At 41.5% G+C, this 18,551-nt stretch overlaps 1 long non-coding RNA gene across 1 annotated transcript in view; it reads left to right on the top strand.

Annotated features, from left to right (window-relative positions):
* Nucleotides 1-17,036, top strand: part of LOC135313287 (uncharacterized) — a 116,073-nt gene extending 99,037 nt beyond the window's left edge. Inside the window, exon 3 of the long non-coding RNA XR_010372906.1 lies at nt 16,929-17,036. This is a non-coding gene — a long non-coding RNA (uncharacterized LOC135313287). The remainder of the gene's footprint in view (nt 1-16,928) is intronic.
* The last annotated feature ends 1,515 nt before the right edge of the window (nt 17,037-18,551 follow it).

Here is an 18,551-nt window from a genome sequence, read left to right as displayed (position 1 = left end):
GGGCACTGTTTTTTTTCAGGCTTTGTTTTTCATTGGCTTGTCATACAGGAGCTAGTCTGTACAATCTGTTATTATTTCTTTCTTTAGCTTTGAAAAGCTCCATTTATCCCATTTTCTAAGATTTCCTGTGTTACATGTGATGTCATTTTGTTATTTGTCATCTCATAATATCCAGTAATTATCCTAATGTGACAGGAATTATTTAAAGGGAGGAGAGAAATTGATTCACTGCAAAATGTACTGCAGCAGGTCCAGCCTGCTTCTTGACCAGCTTGACCAGGTCCAGCTGGTTGCTTCTGCTATCTCTTGTTTTCTGTTGTTAAACAGGAGTGTAACATTTCTGCTGATATTTTCCCCTGCATGTCCACAGGTCAAATTTAAAAACAACTGTTGTTTTCTCTGTAGTGCTCTGGGCATTGCAGAGCATGACCCGCTACTCTATTAAGAAATCTGCAAAACTTGAGCTAATTCCTTGCATTGAACAGTTTGTTTCTTGGTTTTTAAGAACACACTCAGTGGCTTCATTCTTTTCACATGTTTTCTCTACCTTTTGAGAGATCCTAGGTTGCTTTTGTTTTCCTTTGTTATATAATGCATGTAAATCTTTACACTGCAAACCCTAAATCCAGCACTGCACATCTTGTCTGGTGATTGATGCTGCAGGCTTTGGGGTCTGATGACCCAGGCTACAATGCCATTGGATATTTGTATGGCAGCAGCATGTTCAGTAACAGGTTGTTTGGCATCTTCCCCTAGTTTGTATTTCGTGTATGTTCACCCACATTTTATCTGATTTCTTTTTTAACTATGGAGGAAAAATGGGTTGATAGAATGTCAGCCTTTTTTACAAGTCTTACTATGTTCCATAGTTTTCCCCAGACATGTGGAAAGGCCAGTTGTCAATAGTATGATATCACCGGCTGGCAATGTGCTGTCTGCCTCTTACCACCACAGCCAAGGTTCCTGTTTGGACATTGCCAAAAGGCAGACTCAGTCATGGCCTGATGACCTTGTCATTGGCACTGAGATTTTTACAACACTTGAGGCTCTGGTAACAATAGGATGCCACAGTTCACTGTTAAATGGATAATTAGGTATGGGTACCATCTGGTGTTCTCCCTTCCTAGGGGTATTTCCCTTCCACATTTCTCTCGCAAGAGATGGTGAGGATGTAGGGACCTTAAAGCATTATAGGAAAGCAGATGGAAAGCAAAGTATAACTGCCTTTAATGCAGTCAATGAATGATGTGTAGCGCGGTGTAGCCAGAAAAGCAAATTAAAACTTATAGTACCAAAAGCTTAAGAAATTGCCTCCCCCCAAAAGATGCATTTGGTGTCCTGCCTGGCTCCAGCTGCTGTAACCGAAGGACAAGGTTCTCCAATTGTTACTGTGTTTTACCCTCCAGTCTGGTGTGGGCATCTTCACTATCTGAAATGGTGCTAGATGTCACCTTTTAGGCAGTTGAATCATGCCCCAATAAACTCAAAATCTCTCCTCAATCTGCCTTATGGGGACTTAAAGGATGTGTGGAACTCTAGTCTAAAAATTAAGCACCGTAGTTTGTACAAGGGCTTTGTTAGCAACCTTCTCTGTACCTTGGCTCTTGCGAAGCTGTGTTGTAACTGAGATGCTGAGAAATCTCCCTTGTCGCGGCATCTAAGGCTAGAAACCCTATAGCCATTAATGTTAGGGTTTTGGATTTAATATCTGGGTTCATTACACTGCTGAAGATGGTCTGAATATGTTGATACTGAAAGCGGTTCAGGACTGCACCGCACACGTGAGTCAGGAGTCCTTTGAATGCATATCATTAACAAGATCTTCTACTGGCCACTCTACAACAGAGATGGTCCTCACATCTACTTCCAAACCTGCTGATTTCCATGCAAGAAGGTAAGGGCTGGGAAAAGGAGAATATATAGTTTAAATCTTTCCAGGGGTTATAGAAAAACATGTAATGTACCTAGCAGGTAGATGCTTTGAAAAGTCACCCTAAATATTTTGCTTAAATAGATTTGTCTGTGGGCAAGAGGAATAAGACATCATCTGTTCATCTTGTTAAATATATGCTTAAAAAAATTAAAATAATTATGCAACCCAGCTGAACTACATAATTTTAGTTTTTATTTAGCAGCATGTTTATTGAACTGTCTTCCAGTTCCTGCATTGTAAACAAAGATAATGTAAGAAAAACATTGGTCAAATTATTTTAATGTAATATAAAGCTGAGAAACTAAATGTACGTGAACTAGGACAAGCTGAGACAAGTGTAGAAGACCTTGTAGCTTTCTAATAGGAAATTTTGCCCTTGTGTTTATGGATAAGTTTTTATGACTAGATATCACTGGTTTAAAAAAAATGTAGTGGAATCTGCATGTCCAGTGTATTGGAATTAATAGGGATCCAAATATTTCGGTTTATGGTCTTAAACCCACAATGCTACAGATGGACACCCTGTGCTTAGTCTCTTTCTTTCACGCATTTATAAAGAAAGAGAAAAGAAGGAGAGATGCAAGATCACTGTAAAGTAAAATATGCTGGTCCTACTTGAATATTTTCATCACAGGTTGTTTTTCAAAATATGCAATTTCAAACCAATGATGACCATCGTAGCTTTAGCTGCACAGAACACAGTCTGTGTGGCATTGGCTCCCCTGTTGATTTAGTTTCATTTTCTGTTTTTCTGCCTTGCTCAACTGCCTGTAACGGCACTAAAGTATTCTTCTGATCTTTGTTTCCATGTGCTCACAAAATGCAGTTTTTTAAAGTCTTTATGCCAAAGGGACATTCAGAGTGAGAGGCAGCTCTCAGATTTGTTTCAAAAGCCACTGACAAATTCCATACTTGATTGAGGTTTGTTTATAATAACTTCTACTGAGAGAGTCTTTGCATTGGTATTACATTAGATTAAACAGAGAAGGGTTGAATTAAAGCTCCCAGAAATTATTTGCTTGTGGTATTGACATGCTGCCTCGAAGCAGAAAGTAATGAAAAGTTTCAAGAGAAAGTCTGTGGCCCCAACAAGTGTGGCTAGATTTTCCCCCCCTCCCCCATCTACACAGCGTTAGAAGAGCCTTAATTTGGTGATTTGGATATATAATATATAACATTATATAATAAATGTAATATAAATGGCATATAATAAATCGGTAACTAATAGTGACAGTATGATGTTCCATGATGATGTTATCGCTCTCCAACTTCTTCACTGAACTTGAGGGCTCCTGGTCAACTTTTCCCTGCTCATCACCGCTGCATCTAAGTTCGTTAGTAATACTCTATATATATTAAGTTTTGCCCCCTGCTGTTGCTGAGATGCATGATCAGACACCTGGGGAACTGTGGATCCACTTATGTCCTGGATCCCAGCAACTTCATGCATACTTGCTGGGAACTTAATACAGAAACTCTGGCCAGGCTAATCCATTCAGTAGAAGTAAACAAGCTCCTACCCCAGACTGCAAGTACAGACAAGCACCTGTGTTACCATCCATACTGTGCTGTCAGAGTCCAAGCTCTTTTCTGAATACTTCCTGACCAGAATCGTGTTCAGAGGTGCAGACAGCGACAACTCGGTGTACATACTGCAAAGGAGTTGTAGGGAATCACAGAACCTGGCAACCAGAGGACTACATGGCTGTGCTTCCCTTAGGTACTGAAGAACTAAATTGCATGAAAAGCCATTACACTGGAACAGGTTGATGTCTCTACGGGAACACTCTCAAAAAATTAAGTTAAATACATCCTCTGGCCTCCTACTCATCCACTGTTAAACTCTTTAACCATGCCAAGATCTTGCCTATCAGACCAAAATAATCTCTCTACCCCCACAGCTTATCACATTGTCCTCTGCCATCTGCCAAGACATACTCACCAAAATAGACTTCCATTCCTACAGCTCAGGATAATTAAATTTCCCACCCCCCATCCCCTTCCTAGCTTCATGAGCCTTACCAAAACTTTATAACCTTTCAAAACAGAGACAATCTTACGGCTTCAACTGCTTTCACTTAATTCCTACTCTCATTTCCTTACCATTCTTGCTCCTTGCTCTTTCCAATCTGAGTAAGAACGAGTGTTGGTCATTTTATACATGGAAATGAGTGAAGAAGTGAAAAAGATGATGTAGAATAAGATGCCAGCTCTTAAAGAATCTGATTTTTCTATAGTCTTGTAACTGAAGAAGAGTTAGAACTCACCCAAGTTAGAGGACAGTACTTTGCCATTGAGGAAAAAATCACTATTAGTGACAAGCAGCTGATGCGTATTTGCTCCCCCCAGAGAGCCAACAAATTGCATCAGTGAAGTCTTCTGAGAGCTGACTTCCAGAGCGAGTGATTTTTGGGGGAGAAGAAATCAATTGAATTACATTTCATCAGGCTGGATTGGGTAGCGAGGATTGGCCATGTGTCCTGACTGCTGTCCTCCAGACGTTCTGACTGTTACTTAATTCAAGATGCAAGTTTAAATGAACTGTGGACATCACAAGATTCCAGGTGTTTGGGTTGAGTGCCACTTACTAAATTATGTTGTTCTTGGGCACCCAATGCGTAGCGGGTGACCAGCTTTTTGGAGACTCATTTGAGGGGATGATTCAGCCTCTTCCCCTACTCACCCATTGTCCCATTCTCCTGTCTGGAAAAGTTTGTAAGATTTTTTGCATATACAAAGGGTCACTGAAGCATTCATTTATCTCCAGAAAGGACGTTCTGTATGCGTACCCCAACAACTAAGTAAGGGTAGAAAGCATTGACCTTTTCTATATCAGGAAAACCCAATTCTTTTCAAAGTCATCAGAAGCACTTGAAGCAAGAAAAGCATGCAATGGTATCATGTACTGAACACGAACTGAAGATGAATGGCTTACAGTGCAGCCAGATTTTTGAACACAAGATTGGGAATCATGATATACAAAAAGCAGTCAGCAAAATGTGATGGGCTTAATACTCCAGAAAATTGCTTTCCATAGCCTGTCGTCTTCCACTGTGTAAGAAGGGAGCCTCATACAGACTACTTCATTACTTCAGCCTTTCTCTTACAGAAATTGGAGGGACTTAATGAACTTTTGCTGTGTCTCAGCCCAAAGCCAGACAGCAGTTTAGTCATTTGAATTCTCTGTGTTTGGTTTAATGCTTTGCTAGAAAGCAGCCATTTACCATGCTGAGTGTGGCTGGTTTGTATTGGAATGGGACTGCAAGACAACAAGGTTGTCATAGAGTTTCTCCTTTCTCTCTCAGTTCTTGTTGCCTTTTTTCCCCTCTATTATACATGTTTGAAGAAAAATATTGAGTAGCATGCAATGAACAGTGTCTATGCCTGAAAGGCTACTGAAGAGCTTTGGATTTTGGAGATAAGAAGACAACAGTGAATCTGTCTTATGCTGTGAACCATATCAGTGACTAATTTCTTTAAGGATCAGGAGACTAACAAACAGCTTGAAGCTATTTTTGGCCCTCATTTCTAGCCATTGGTGAACCAGCTCAGAGATGGCAACAGCTTGCTTCTAAGCTTGTGAGATTCATCTTCTTTTGGTCCCCAGCCAATCCATAGTGCCTATGTGAAAAGAAAAAGCTAGCTGTCTACAAAAGCTGTCGTATACAAGCTAGAGGGCACTTTTTTAAAACCTCTCTATGAATTGCCTCAGATTTCCGAGGGAAGAGAATCAGGAAGGGCAGTTCCACATCTGTCATCACTGTTTTACTCACAGATCCTCTGGCTTGACAGCATCTCAGAAATAAACTGCCTGCACTTGCCATGCAAGTTGCAAAATGTTCATAAAATCATCCTGCCTTGGTAACACAGTTGGAAGAAAATGCCTTGCCTCCAGTGAGTATTTATTCACCTTTGAAATGGTTTTGCTTTTACTTTCTGTTCAGGCAAAGTCTCTAAAAGGAATGTGTCTAATTGCCACTTAGCGACTCCTAGGGACTTGCTACTATCCTGGAACTTCAATGCCACACTGAATTTGCGGATTCAGTTTTTCCATCAGTCCTGTAAAGGTTGTGTCTCTTCTCCACTATTTGTGATTTGTTGACAGATAGCACTGCACCTCTGAAAACACTTCATCTGAAGTTATGTCTTTCAGGGCCATTAGTATAATCCTTGTCTGTTTAGCAGTTTTTGCAGCACTTGGACCAAATTCTTTCAAATCAATAGTGTTGTGCTGTGGTGCAGAATTTCAGCCAGTCTATTTAGCAGGCACATACAGTTACTTGATCTTAGCTCTTTTAGTGGCAATGAATCTCCCACTTTCTTCATACATTGAATTCTATTATCGCTTCTTTACCTTGTCTTCACAAGCAAGTTTAGACATCATGCTTTTCATCTTGCATTTTAAGTAGAAGAAACAACAGTAGCAACTGCTTCTGCATTTTTATGGCATAAGAGATGGCCTAATGAATTAACAAAATTTGCAGCTGCAAAGGAATTTTGGTTAAGTTTGTCTAACATGCTTTTACAAACTCCTCTTAAGCCCCATGAGATCCCCTGAATTCGGCCTGCTGTTATTTATCTTAAACTGACAAATGAGTTATAAAAGGCTGTGAGACCTGTTGAAAGTTGCATAAGTCAGTGTTAGTGTTAGGAAGAGGGCATCAGTATGCTTGGCTAAGTATTCCTCATGCTGATACCAAAGCACACAGACTATGCACTAGGTGTTTCAGCTGACGGTGAATGGTTAAACAAAGTGCTAGCTTAAATTAAGGGGAGATTCTGCAGCTAATGAAAAACTGGTTAAACTTTTGTTCTTATTACTGTGGATATAACAAAGACTTCTTTCCTTCCACTGAGGAAATCTGAGCAGTCTGAGCCCATTCATTATTCCATCTTGTTCCATCTTGATAGTGGTGTAACTGCCCTGGAGATTGCACAAGCTTCCTTTACACTGACATAAACCACCACGTTCACTTCATCAAGCCTAACTGTTAACTACTTCCCATTAACTCAAACGTTCCCAGGTTCAGGATCAAGAGAACTTGCTTAAGCAAAGCATCTGTCTGAGTTCCTCTCAAGCTAATGTTCCGTACAGTATGCTTCTGAAAGGCTGGCAAGGGAAGAGGGGAAAGCCTTGGCAAGTCTGTTTCTACCACTGTTTAGGGGGTGGAAAAGAAAGGAAGGAAGAAGGGAAGAAAGAAAAAAGCTTATTGTGTGCCTTTTCCTTACACTCATGTAAGTTCGGATGTTTGTAATGAGCTCTAATACTTTGAAGGGTGGGTGGAGGAGAGATTTGTAGTCCAGTCACAGAGTTCACAGTCAGAAATTTGCAAGCCTGAGGCCCTTGACTCCAGCATGTGAATCCAGCAAGTACAGGGCAGAACTAGAAATCTATGGTGGCTCTTGTCCAAAGGAACACTGCTAATGTGGTATAGGTGATGCAATATTTCAGATGTCCATTTTACAATATGTACAAGAGGTGGAAAAAAAATCCAGATGACCTCTCTGTCTGGGAAGAGGGCTAAGAGGAGCTAGATGCAGAGACACATTTCAGTAATGAATATTACATCTGCACAGTAAGCTCAACTTTTACTGACTACAGGATGTTTGAATAAGAGGAACATAGTTCATGCAAACCTAATGCCTTCACCTCATTAGAGCTGGCTTCTACTCTAGAAACGCAAATGATCTGTAGTTTTCCTTATGCAACTCTGCTATGGAAGGCAGCCTTGTTCCACTCTTGTTTCTGCGTGTATCTAAAGACACATCACATGCCAGAGGGGAATTCAAGCTGGAAAGCCATAACCATACACCACAAACAGGGATTCAAGAAGAGTTAAAATAAATAAAAGGGGTAAGAATAGATGCGATAGCACCCTTCACTAGTCTCCCATTCTTTGTTCAGTAAAGAGACCTCACGAACCCCCTCTTGTTTGTCTGTTGACTAACTTCCAGTAAATATTTCTTAGCTGTCTTACTGGTATCTTATGCAGGGTTCTTGCATCCACATTGTCCTTGGTCCAGGAGTTCTTCATTTATGTAACTTACTGTGTGGAAAGCCATTTCTTTTCTGATTCGAACCTGACTTCTACCTTCATTTTTCAGTCCCAAGTTCTTGTATGAGAAGAAAGAATTGATTCCTATACACTTCCTCCAGACTACTTGCTCATGTTTGTCAGCCTTGTTATATGCCTCAATCATCTCTTTTCCAGGCTGAAGAGGTCAGTCTTTCATTGCGCATTTGCTTTCTAGGCTCCACAGGTGTAACTCCTTTGACCAAAACTGGTACCTTGAACGCCAGCATGAAAATCATTAAGGCAAACAAATAAAAAGAAAAAGCGTCTTGACTGGTGGAAGACTTCTGCTTTGGAACCATGATATGGGGAGGATATGCATTTGCAGCTAATGTGGAAGAGTCACCAAAGAGACGGTTAGTGCCACTATCTAAAATATAAGGATGACACACATGAAGAACTCATCTTTCTTCAGGGATTTCTAGGAGCCTTAGAAATCCTAAAGGATTTATTCCTAAAACATGGCAAAATTGTCCTTAGTCATGCAGAAAAAAATCTAAGAACTTGGAGCATTAAAAACAAGCAAATAAAATGAGACCCCGCCTGGAGTACTTCATCCAGCTCTGAAGTCCTCAGACATGGACCTCTTTGAGCAGGTCCAGAGGAAGATCACCAAAATTGATCAAAGGGATGGAACACCTATCCTATGAAGACAGGCTGAGAGAATTGGGGTTGTTCAGCCTGGAGAAGAAAAGGCTCCAGGGAGACCTTATTGCAACCTTTCAGTACTTAAAGGGGACTTCTAAGACAGACAGGGACAAACTTTTTAGCAGGGCATGCTGAGATATAGGACAAAGGGTAATGGTTTTAAACTAAAAGAGGGTAGATTCAGACTAGATATATGGAAGAAATTTTTTACTATGAGGGTGGTGAAACACTGGAACAGATTGCCCAGAGAGGTGGTAGATATCCCATCCCTGGAAACACTCAAGGTCAGGTTGGACAGGGCTCTGAGCAACCTGATCTAGGTCAAGATGTCCCTTCTCATTGCAGAGGGGCTGGACTACATGACCTTTAAAGGTCACTTCCAACCCAAAACATTCATTGATTCTATGAAAAAGCAGTACTAACACAGAGTAGATTGGCATTACCAATACAATCTCATTGTACTGAAGGGGATTTTTCAATTTGCAGCAGTTCCTGTACCATGCACACTGTCTCTGAAAAAGGGCACTGAGATATCAGTGTGTTCCATGTATGCATCCCCTCTTATGTACCCATCATGCATTTTCAAAAAACCCAAGCCCTCTAGTGTGATGGAGTTATTTCCTTGTCTCTCTGAACTTTCCTATTGCTGCAATTCCCTTCTTGTGTTACCTGGTGGCTGCTGAGCCCTTCTGCAGCTCCGAAGGTGCTACCTGCTCCTGGGAGCACCAGAGGCCTCAGCAACAGTCCCGGGAGATTTGTGATAGGGATGCATTGGTCACTATTTTTTTTACTCCTAGTTATGGGATCTGACACCATAATCTTTCTGTGAGCAAAATAGCCAGTGTTTTTCATTGAAAAGGAGAAAGAACAGGCATAAACATTCTAATTTTGAGTTAACTCCTGCTGTTTACGCATAATTCCTCTTCATAGTTTGAAGTGACAATCAGGCCTAAAGGCCTGAGTGCGGGGAAAAATACTTGATTCTTTATTAACATCCTCCTGTTAACGGTTGTGTCTATAAGTAAATTGACCGGGTCCGGGATGAGCAAGGTGATTATTTTTTACAGTGTTCATCCTGATCTTCACCCCAAACTGGGAAAAGTTCAAAGCAGAATACTGAGGAGAAAATACTGAGTTTCTTTTCAAAGTGTCAAATAGGATCGCTACCCCCTATTCATAACTGAGAGAACCATTTTCTCCCTGTGAAAAAGATGGATTTTGTTTGCCAATGTGGGTTGAATTTGCTGGAAAATTGTAAGTAATTATTTTTATTAATCTTAGAGTTTGTAGGGTGATGGTTTTGCTTTGTGTTTAGGTTTTGATGTGGTATTTTATTCCGATAAATACATCCATAGGATCGTTATTTCCTATTTGCCCAGCAGGGTTGTTAGAAGGGTGTGTTGTGGTGACATATCTTGTTGAATAAGAGCAGGTGGTTTTCACCATTGTCTCTTGTCAGCCTGGGTTGCCCCCAGGTTTACAATAAGAGGTGTGAAAAAGGCACACTTTTCCCACAGGGTAAATACAGGTTTGGGTGAAGGCTTGTGTTTAAAGGGCGGATAATTAATAGCCGTAGAGAGTCCATTCCTCTAAACATAGCAAGGTGGTGATTTTCACTTGTACAAGTATGACTAGGGGAGAACTTTGTACTAAAAAAAAGTTTTAAAAAATCTGCTCTGAAATTTAAGGCCAGGAGTCCTGTTCAGAGCTAGTGAGATTCATCCTCTTACCTCTTTCAGGTATTTCTATCAGTCAGTTTTTGAGTATCTTTGGAGGAAAGTCTGAGATGTCTTATCTGGGGGGTTGGAGGATGGAGGTGGGGTGTGTGAGCACTCGGCCCCTCTTGATGAAAGTCTGGCAGAGTCACAGCTGGCACAAGGACTCTTGATCTATTTTCTTGAGACAAAAGACCCTGCAGAAGTGGTAGCCAGGACATGACTCTTGTAGACCTGGAAACAGGGGAGGGCAGCTGGCCACTAGAGCCAGTGGAGGGAACATAACCTCCTCTCCATGGACATGGTGCTTCAGGACCCTTGAGACCTCCAGAAAGCAGAGCCACACCCCACCAAGGGCAGATGGACTTTGTATGGCTCTTTCTGCAGGCTGCCTCTGACCAGGAGCCTTTGCATAGGAGCCCCAGCAAGGAGCATAGAGGTCGGTGAGGGAGAAAGGTCTACTCCTTGTGAAACATGGCTCATTGTTAAAAAGGCACAGAGAAAAGGGAGTAGAAATAAAAGCCCAGCCACTTTTTAATGATCCTCCTGAACCTCTGTGGGACCCATGCCCTCGCTGCACTGGATCTGCCTCCTGACAGCAGGGCCAGCTGATCCCTCTTATTTCAGATAAATGAAAGGGTGTTGCATTCCCATTGCTTGGGAGAGAATATTTCCTTTCTAGTTGCCCTTCAAGATCCTGTGGGATTTGAGGATTTGCTGACAGTCTCCCTGCCTTTCCAGTACTGAAAAACAGAAGCAGCTCTCCTGTGTTTACAGATGCTTGTGCAGTAAGCTATGGTATGAGAGAGCACTTCTCTTTCTGGTCTGCTAAAAAAAAGCAGTGCTCCCCAGAGGTCTACCGTGCCTGAGAGATGCTTCCACCAGTGCTCCTCCCTGGTCCTGACTCCTCCTCTGGTGAATGCAGTAAGGGCTTGGGTTTCTTTTTCAGCCAACTTTCTGCAGCACTGGGCAGTGGAGGGAAGAGGTGGGCTGCCATTGCCTGCAGCAGGGCAAGGTGAAGTCTGGCAGGGCCAGGGCTTTGGGGCTGAATCAGCTGGGGCAGGTCTGCAGGACAGGGCTGGTGTCTGTGGTTCCTCTGGGAGACCACCAGAGCATCTCTGGTTTTAGGTGTGCTCACAGTTCTACTCAGACCTCTCGTGACCTGCCTTTTAAGTCCTCTTCCATTGCTTCTTTTTCATTTATGACACTTGGCTTTCATGCAGCTCTCAGAGCAGTTAAGTCTTGTTCTGTGATGGTAAGGACAGTGTTCCTCTTCCTTCAATCTTTCTTTTACATCTAAGTAGTTTTCTATGTAGCATTTATACTGCCTTCTGCCCCACCCCCTTCATTCCTTCCCAAAACTACATTTCATTTTCTGTGTTGCTGGCAGCTGCAGAGGCAGCAAATGACCCTGCCTGAGGCTGTGCAATGGTGGGAATGGACTATAAAAAAGAGATGCAAGACCTAAATCGAGATGGGCATGACAGAGGGAGGAGGTGTAGGGGGACAGGGGGTATTCGTGGAGCCCCATGTGGAGGGACCAGCAGCCTGTGTGGCAAAAACATTTTAAACTCACAACAGGGGAACTCTCTGTGGATTGAACGCTTCAAAGGGAGAGCCTGCCAGCTACAAAAAACAAATCTTTAAATAACATGGAGAGCAATGAGAAAAAGTCTGAGCTGCTTGCTCACAGGAAGAGAGCAAGTTTCACTCAGCCTGGGTGTAAAGCAGTGTAATCCCATTGGCTTCAGGGACATTGCAAGGGCTTATGCCATGGAAGAATTTAGCCTACTGAGTCCAGCAGTCTTGGGCTGAATAATTCTTTTGTTCTGTCTCTGCATTATGATTGGAGGAATAGACACCAAAATGTGTGTTGGTTTTGGTTCCAGTGAGGCAAGTTTTACCAGGCTTGTGTGAAGGACCCTTGTTAAAACCACACCACTGAACTGAAGGGAAAATTTTTTGAGCTTTCAAAAAAACTATCTTTTTGGGCAGACTTCAAGCTTGTAAAATGTCAGCCTGAGAGGTAAAACTTAAGGAAAATTACAAGCAATAGAGGACAAGCAGTTGTAATAGAAATCCTTTGCCAGGGTTGAAAATAGCCATTAATGGTAGCCTGCCAGCTATATTACATAGTTTAAAGGAAATTCTTTAAAAACATAAAATATACTTTGCAATTAATCAAAGGAGCTTATTGCTCCAGAATATTGGGGAAAACCCTGCCTTGTGAAATGTACGTTAGTTAAATACATGATATCCCTAGGCCCTATGTTTGTATGACTATGAATACTTATTGGTTTTAGAAGAAATTTTTAACATTCATGTTTGCACCACTGTTTACCTGGTAGATCCATGGCTGAGTAGGAGGGTGCTTGAAATTATTAATTTATGAGGGGAGAGCAGAAGCATAGTGATGGGGATGGCCTACCTGAGGGGCTTTGCTTGCGTGGGGGGCTCAGCAGCACTGGGTGCTGCCACTGCTGGGGACCTAGCTCCCCTGGGACAAGTGTCTGCCTGAGCTGCAATGCTTCAGAGGAGTCAGACTCCTCACAAGGAGCGCTTTGCTTTCAGGGCAAGGTCTCAGCCAGACAGCCTCAGGAGAGCTGTGGCTGAGGTGATAACCCCAAACCCAGGATAAAAGAGATGAGGGAACAGGAGTTGAGGGGTCTATGTTTCTCTAATCCTTCTCTCCTCTTAAGGTATATTGAGTTTGTTACTTGAATTAAGTTGCATCCTCTATACTGGTACATTTGCTATAATTCCTCTGGCCCCATCTTGCACCCTCTGCCTTCCTAGTGCTGAAACCGATGGTGTCTTGTTAGTCCTTGCTACATCTATGGGGGGGTACCATGTGCTTCTCTTTCACCAGATGACCTTTAAAATAGTGTCCCTTGAGCTTCTGATGTGAAACAGTAATAAAAATACACAAGCCTTAGAGAGTCCAGTATCTCTGGAGGGACCAAGATTTGCCCGATCTCGGGTTTTTTCCCAGTAAGATTTGTAATGCCTGCTTCCAGGAAGATATTACTTGGGTTTGGTTTTTTAACTTCAGTGCATGCATATGACTTCAAATACTCTCCTCAGACTCCAATACTTGGCTCTTCAGAAATGTAATGGTCAGGTAGGCATGGGAAGGGATTTGATTATACTTGAAAAGAAAGACAAAATAGATCTGAATGGTAAAGCTATCCAGCATGTTTTTGGATTCTCTCTGTAGTTTAGGTAGAAAGGATTGTTCTTTTGCCAGTGTAAATATATAAATTTTAAAAGAGATGTCAAGGACTGCTTAACATACAGACAAAAACAAGTTTCACACATCTGCCCTTATAATGGCCCTATGTGTTTGCATTCTACTTATTTATGCATTCGCATTTGGTTTATTTATGAGATCTTTGCCCAGAAATGTTCCCCGATTAGCTCTATATGGTTCTATATGGTAATTAATGTATCACTGTGATATTCCATCTGTTATTATTTCTCCAGCCTTTGCACCTATGAGCCCCAACCAAGATCAGAGTCTCATTTGGATCGGAGGATCAAAGTCTCTTTTGTAGCAGGGGCTCCACATTGCATAGAGAGTATCTGAGGCTTTTAGTCTAAACACAGAAACTGGGCAAGTGTCAGTGAGCGGACGGGTGCTGGCCCTCAACATTGCACTGACCAACCTGCTGAGCCTTATTGAGGAAAATGTAGTAGTTGTGGAAGTTAGGCTCGGATCCCCAACAATCTGGTTCACCTTCCAGCCTCACCTCAGTGCCGTGACACTTCCACAGTATTTCTCTTGGCATGATATGATTGTGATTTACTTGTTGTATTTGGCATGTATAAATCACCTGCCCAAGGCCACAGAAAGAGGCGCAATAATTGCACCCAAGGCTGTAGTCTTCTTGCTCATAAAATGGAATAACAGAGCAGTATTTGGCAGGCTTAACAACAAGGATACCCTAACTTGAGTCATGTTTCTGTGAGATTTCATGCACCAGGAAGTGCCTGCTGGGAGCAGTGAGAGCTGAAGTCCATAGTCTCCTCTGTAGTAGGCTGGCAAACACAGGAGATGGCTGCTCTCCTACCCTGTAGCAGTGATAGCATAAAAGATGCTTAAAGCCTAGCTGCGGTTAGGGTAGGAAGCTAGTAATCGAGGTTCATGCACACAGAGGCTTAAGGAGGAAGGGGGAAAGGAAAGGATAGTGTTGGTGTGGTTATGGTTTATGAACCCAAAGCTAAATTAAACATAAATAACCTGTAAAGTATGTGGGAATAGAAGGAACATTTTAATTCAGCATGGCAGATTGTGAGCAAGTGATTCTGGCAGGCCAGGATAATGTTTTAACTATTATGGTGATGGTGTTGCTGCTGTGTACTCTGAAAGGAGAAAGCAGACTATCTTTTGTTGGAATGCTAATGTGTTAATAATTATAAAATATGTTGCTCCAAACTGCTATCCAGTGAAAGTAATCTTCATAAGCAGTGTGGCATTCATGCTGTCAGGCACTCATTTCTCTTCAGTGGTGGCAGGAAGGCACCAGCTTAACTATAAATATTGAAAACAAGCTGAAAAATCTTCTGTTGGAGGGGAAAAAAAAATAAGCAAAAATGGTTGAGAATCCAGCTTTACAGTTTTCTGATGGTAGAAACAGAGACAACAACATTTATTACATCCAGAAAATGTTGAAGGAAACATGAAATGAAACATCCAGTCTTGATAGCAGTGCTGGAAATTAAATCTTTCTACCTGAAACAATATTAAAATATTTCCCTTCTCATCTTCCTCCTTGGAGAAGGAGACTTTTTGGGGGTTAGGATCGGGGAAATAATTTTCAATATTTATGATATGAAGATCTGAAACGTCACAGTAGTGTCTCATAGCAACTGTTCTCTGGGGCTTCCTTATGTTTCCACTCTGCTGCTTAGTCTACATCCTTCCATCTAAACTTAAGAGCCATTTTTCTGCAGGAGGGGGATCATGAAAGATGCCATATTGTGCTCCACAACATCATTTGTTTGCATGATGTATTAATTGCAAAGAACTCTGTAAGCCCAGGTGTGTTGATATCCGGGCAACGCTCTGAGGGTAATGCTCTCCCAAAGCCGTGGTAAAGGACAGCTTTCAAAAACAGAACAGGAATGCCAATTTCATAAAATTTTCCTGTTGATCACATGAATAATCTAAAACAACAAAAAAATCCAGAACTGGATTCAAGCAGTTACTTCAGAGGCCATTTATCTGCCTCTGTTAGTCCCAAAGAACCCCAAACACACCTTATTTCCAAAAGAAACATCCAAAGGAATAAAATTCCAACTTATCTGCATGTATCTGTGTTCCTGGGAGATTTCTGGCTGTAAATACACTCCATGCTGTACAGGGGTCCAGCCCCAGGGTTGTGTACTCCTGGTACTGTCGGTACAGAAGCAAGTTTGCTTTTCTTGCATTGCGGCCTGGCTTCAAGTGAGCCAGCAATAATGGCTATCTTAGGTTGCCATTAATTTTACTTTTCTTTTTCCATAGTGAATTTATATATGGCTGTAATCTGGTACCTAGACATCCTACTTGCATGGCAATTTAAAGGCCTAACACAAGTGCAATGTGCCAGGTCCAGGAACAGCGTTGTTTGAAGTTACTTAAGTTATCTTAAAAGGCATTTTCTGTTGTGTTCTTCTTTTAGTAGGTTTTTGCATAAACTACAACTTAAAGTATGTTCAGACAAAATTTTCTGATTTAATGAAAGGTTTTAAAATTTTTATTATGAAAATAGGAAAAAAGGCACTATTATTGACAGATGTATCTTTATATTTCAGTTTACTGGTATCTATAGACATTTAGAGTAATTCTTCAGATTTCTAGCTGTGGATATCTTATGTTCATGTGTAAATAAACCACGAAGCCACAAATAAGCACTTGCCCCTTTGAATGGTTTTTTTGAAAGCCAACTGCAGTGGCCCAGTTAAACTTCCGAAAGTGTACTTACAAGCAAGCATTTGCAAAGACATGCTGATGTACTGCAAGTTAAACTCCAACAAGTTTGGTAAAGCATGACTGCAACTTTAGCAAATAGAGTTATAAAGCGTCTTATGTTGATGCCTCAAACGTATCACCTTATTACTGCCTGTATCCTGCAGTTTGAGAACTGCCATTCAAAGAAAACTGCGGGACTTAGAGCACATAACTAGTGATGAGAAACGTTCCACTTCACTATTCAGTCAGCTTCATCTTAGGTCTTTGTGGTGACCCAGTCAAAGGCTAGATTGAAGAGCTCGTTCCAAAACGTGGTTTCTTCCTCAACATCTCCAACTCTGCCAGGGTAATGGATGTAAGTAGTAAGAATATGATGCTACCTTATAACAGCAATGTGGAAAGGTTAGCTTCTAGAGGAGCACTGCAGCTTTGTCACTTCTACAACTGGTGTAAACATTAAATTGCCCGTGCTGCATGAAGCCAGTTTAATATCATAGTATCCTAGTTTTTTTTAATCTTTCCACCAGTAATGTCATCTGATTTAAAACAAATAAATACTTAATGGGGTTAGCTACTTGATGCTATCTGTGCTTATCTCATTCCAGAAAGTGCTCCTATCTATCCAGAAATGAGACTGACAGAACAAACCAGCAACAGGCAGCTATGAAGCATAGATCTCAGCCAATGAGAAACAGAGGCTGCAGAGGGCCAAATAAGAGGTAAATATGATTTGCTGAACCAAAAGGTAACATACCTCTTTTATGAGAAGCAGGGGGGAATGCCAGTGTGCTTGCTAGCGAGCTACACCATCTGCCCTTATATAGCATCAGCAGTGGGCTCAATGCATTGCACGTAGCAGCTCCCCCAAAGAACCAAGACTGTAAGTGATACAATAAGAATAAATAGGCTGCTCTGTCTTGGGACAGACCTTAGCACTAATAGAAATAGACTGCATGCAGTATCAGAGCTAAATCTATTCATTCTTTATGAAAAGCACATCTGATTTGAGGATTGACAGGTGATGTACAGTGCTAATGGAAGGGCACTGAGGCTGGGAGATGTCATGGGAGGATCAAGGTCTGACCCCACAACCCTACTGGAAATATGGAGTAAATCAGAGTGTTAACTCCAGCACAGTTACAATGACGTAAACCAAGTGTCAGTCAGACCTGGATCTTTTCAGATGTTTCACACCGTGGTCAGGGATGAGTGTTAGAACAGTGTTGTTCCAGTCCTAGGCCCCTTCTCTAACCACTCTGCAGTGACATATATTTTTACTAGCCAGCTAGACTTCACCAAGTGCTATTTACAAATTCGATAGTGTGTTTGTGAATATGGTCTATCCCTAGCTGCGTGTCTCTCATTGGGTCGGGGTAAGGCAGGTTCTTAGGAAAGACAGTGGTTTTACATATATATGAAGGTATGATATACAGTAATGGACTAGGATGTATATTTCAATTGCCTAAGGCCTTACGGGCATCACTCCAAAAAGGCTATACAGCTATGAGGGTGCTTGCGTTTGCTTTATGAGGAGGGGCAGAAGAGGTGGAAAGCAAAGATACTTCTGCCAAAATGGTTCTTGTCTTGCAGAAAGAATTTAGACCTAATTTTTCCTAAATGCTATGCAAATACTCAGGGTAAACATTGTGCTTAAACTTCCCTGGCTGTTCCACCAGGCAAGATATAATTGCCTCCGTTACTGCTTAGAATGGTCTTTCAGTCCAGATGCAACTTCATTTCTTTATCACTGTGATGAAGTGTGTTTTACTAAACTTTATTTTATTGCAGCTTCCCAGAAATGCATGTTTTAATACACCAGACAAGCATAAGCAATGAGCTCATATGCAGAAAAGGGGCTGGTTTATAGTTATTGAATATACATGCTCTGTGTGTGCTAGAGTTTAATACGTATGTCATGCATTTTACCAAACAATTCAAGCATAAATGGAAAAGTTCAGTAATAATGGAAAGAATCCAAAACCTTTGAATGGAAAAGGGCTTGATGGAAAGGCAGGTAGGATGTAAGAGCTTTGATTATGCTGTTCACACTTTTTTTAATAGTAAACTCCCCAACAGCTGTGATGATGAAAGGGCATTTTTTAAGCTCTGATAACAGTACAAGTATATCAGTTAGCTGGTACACCTGACACAAGAAAAGATGTTCATTTTATTGGAAGCTGAAAAGAGAAAACCTGTAGATTTTGTAACTCTAATACACAAACAGGAAA

Source organism: Phalacrocorax carbo, chromosome 4, assembly GCF_963921805.1.
Source record: "Phalacrocorax carbo chromosome 4, bPhaCar2.1, whole genome shotgun sequence".
NCBI classification, from domain to species: Eukaryota; Metazoa; Chordata; class Aves; order Suliformes; family Phalacrocoracidae; genus Phalacrocorax; species Phalacrocorax carbo.
The sequence above is the reverse complement of the archived record's forward strand: the minus strand, read 5'-3'. Positions and strand labels throughout refer to the sequence as shown.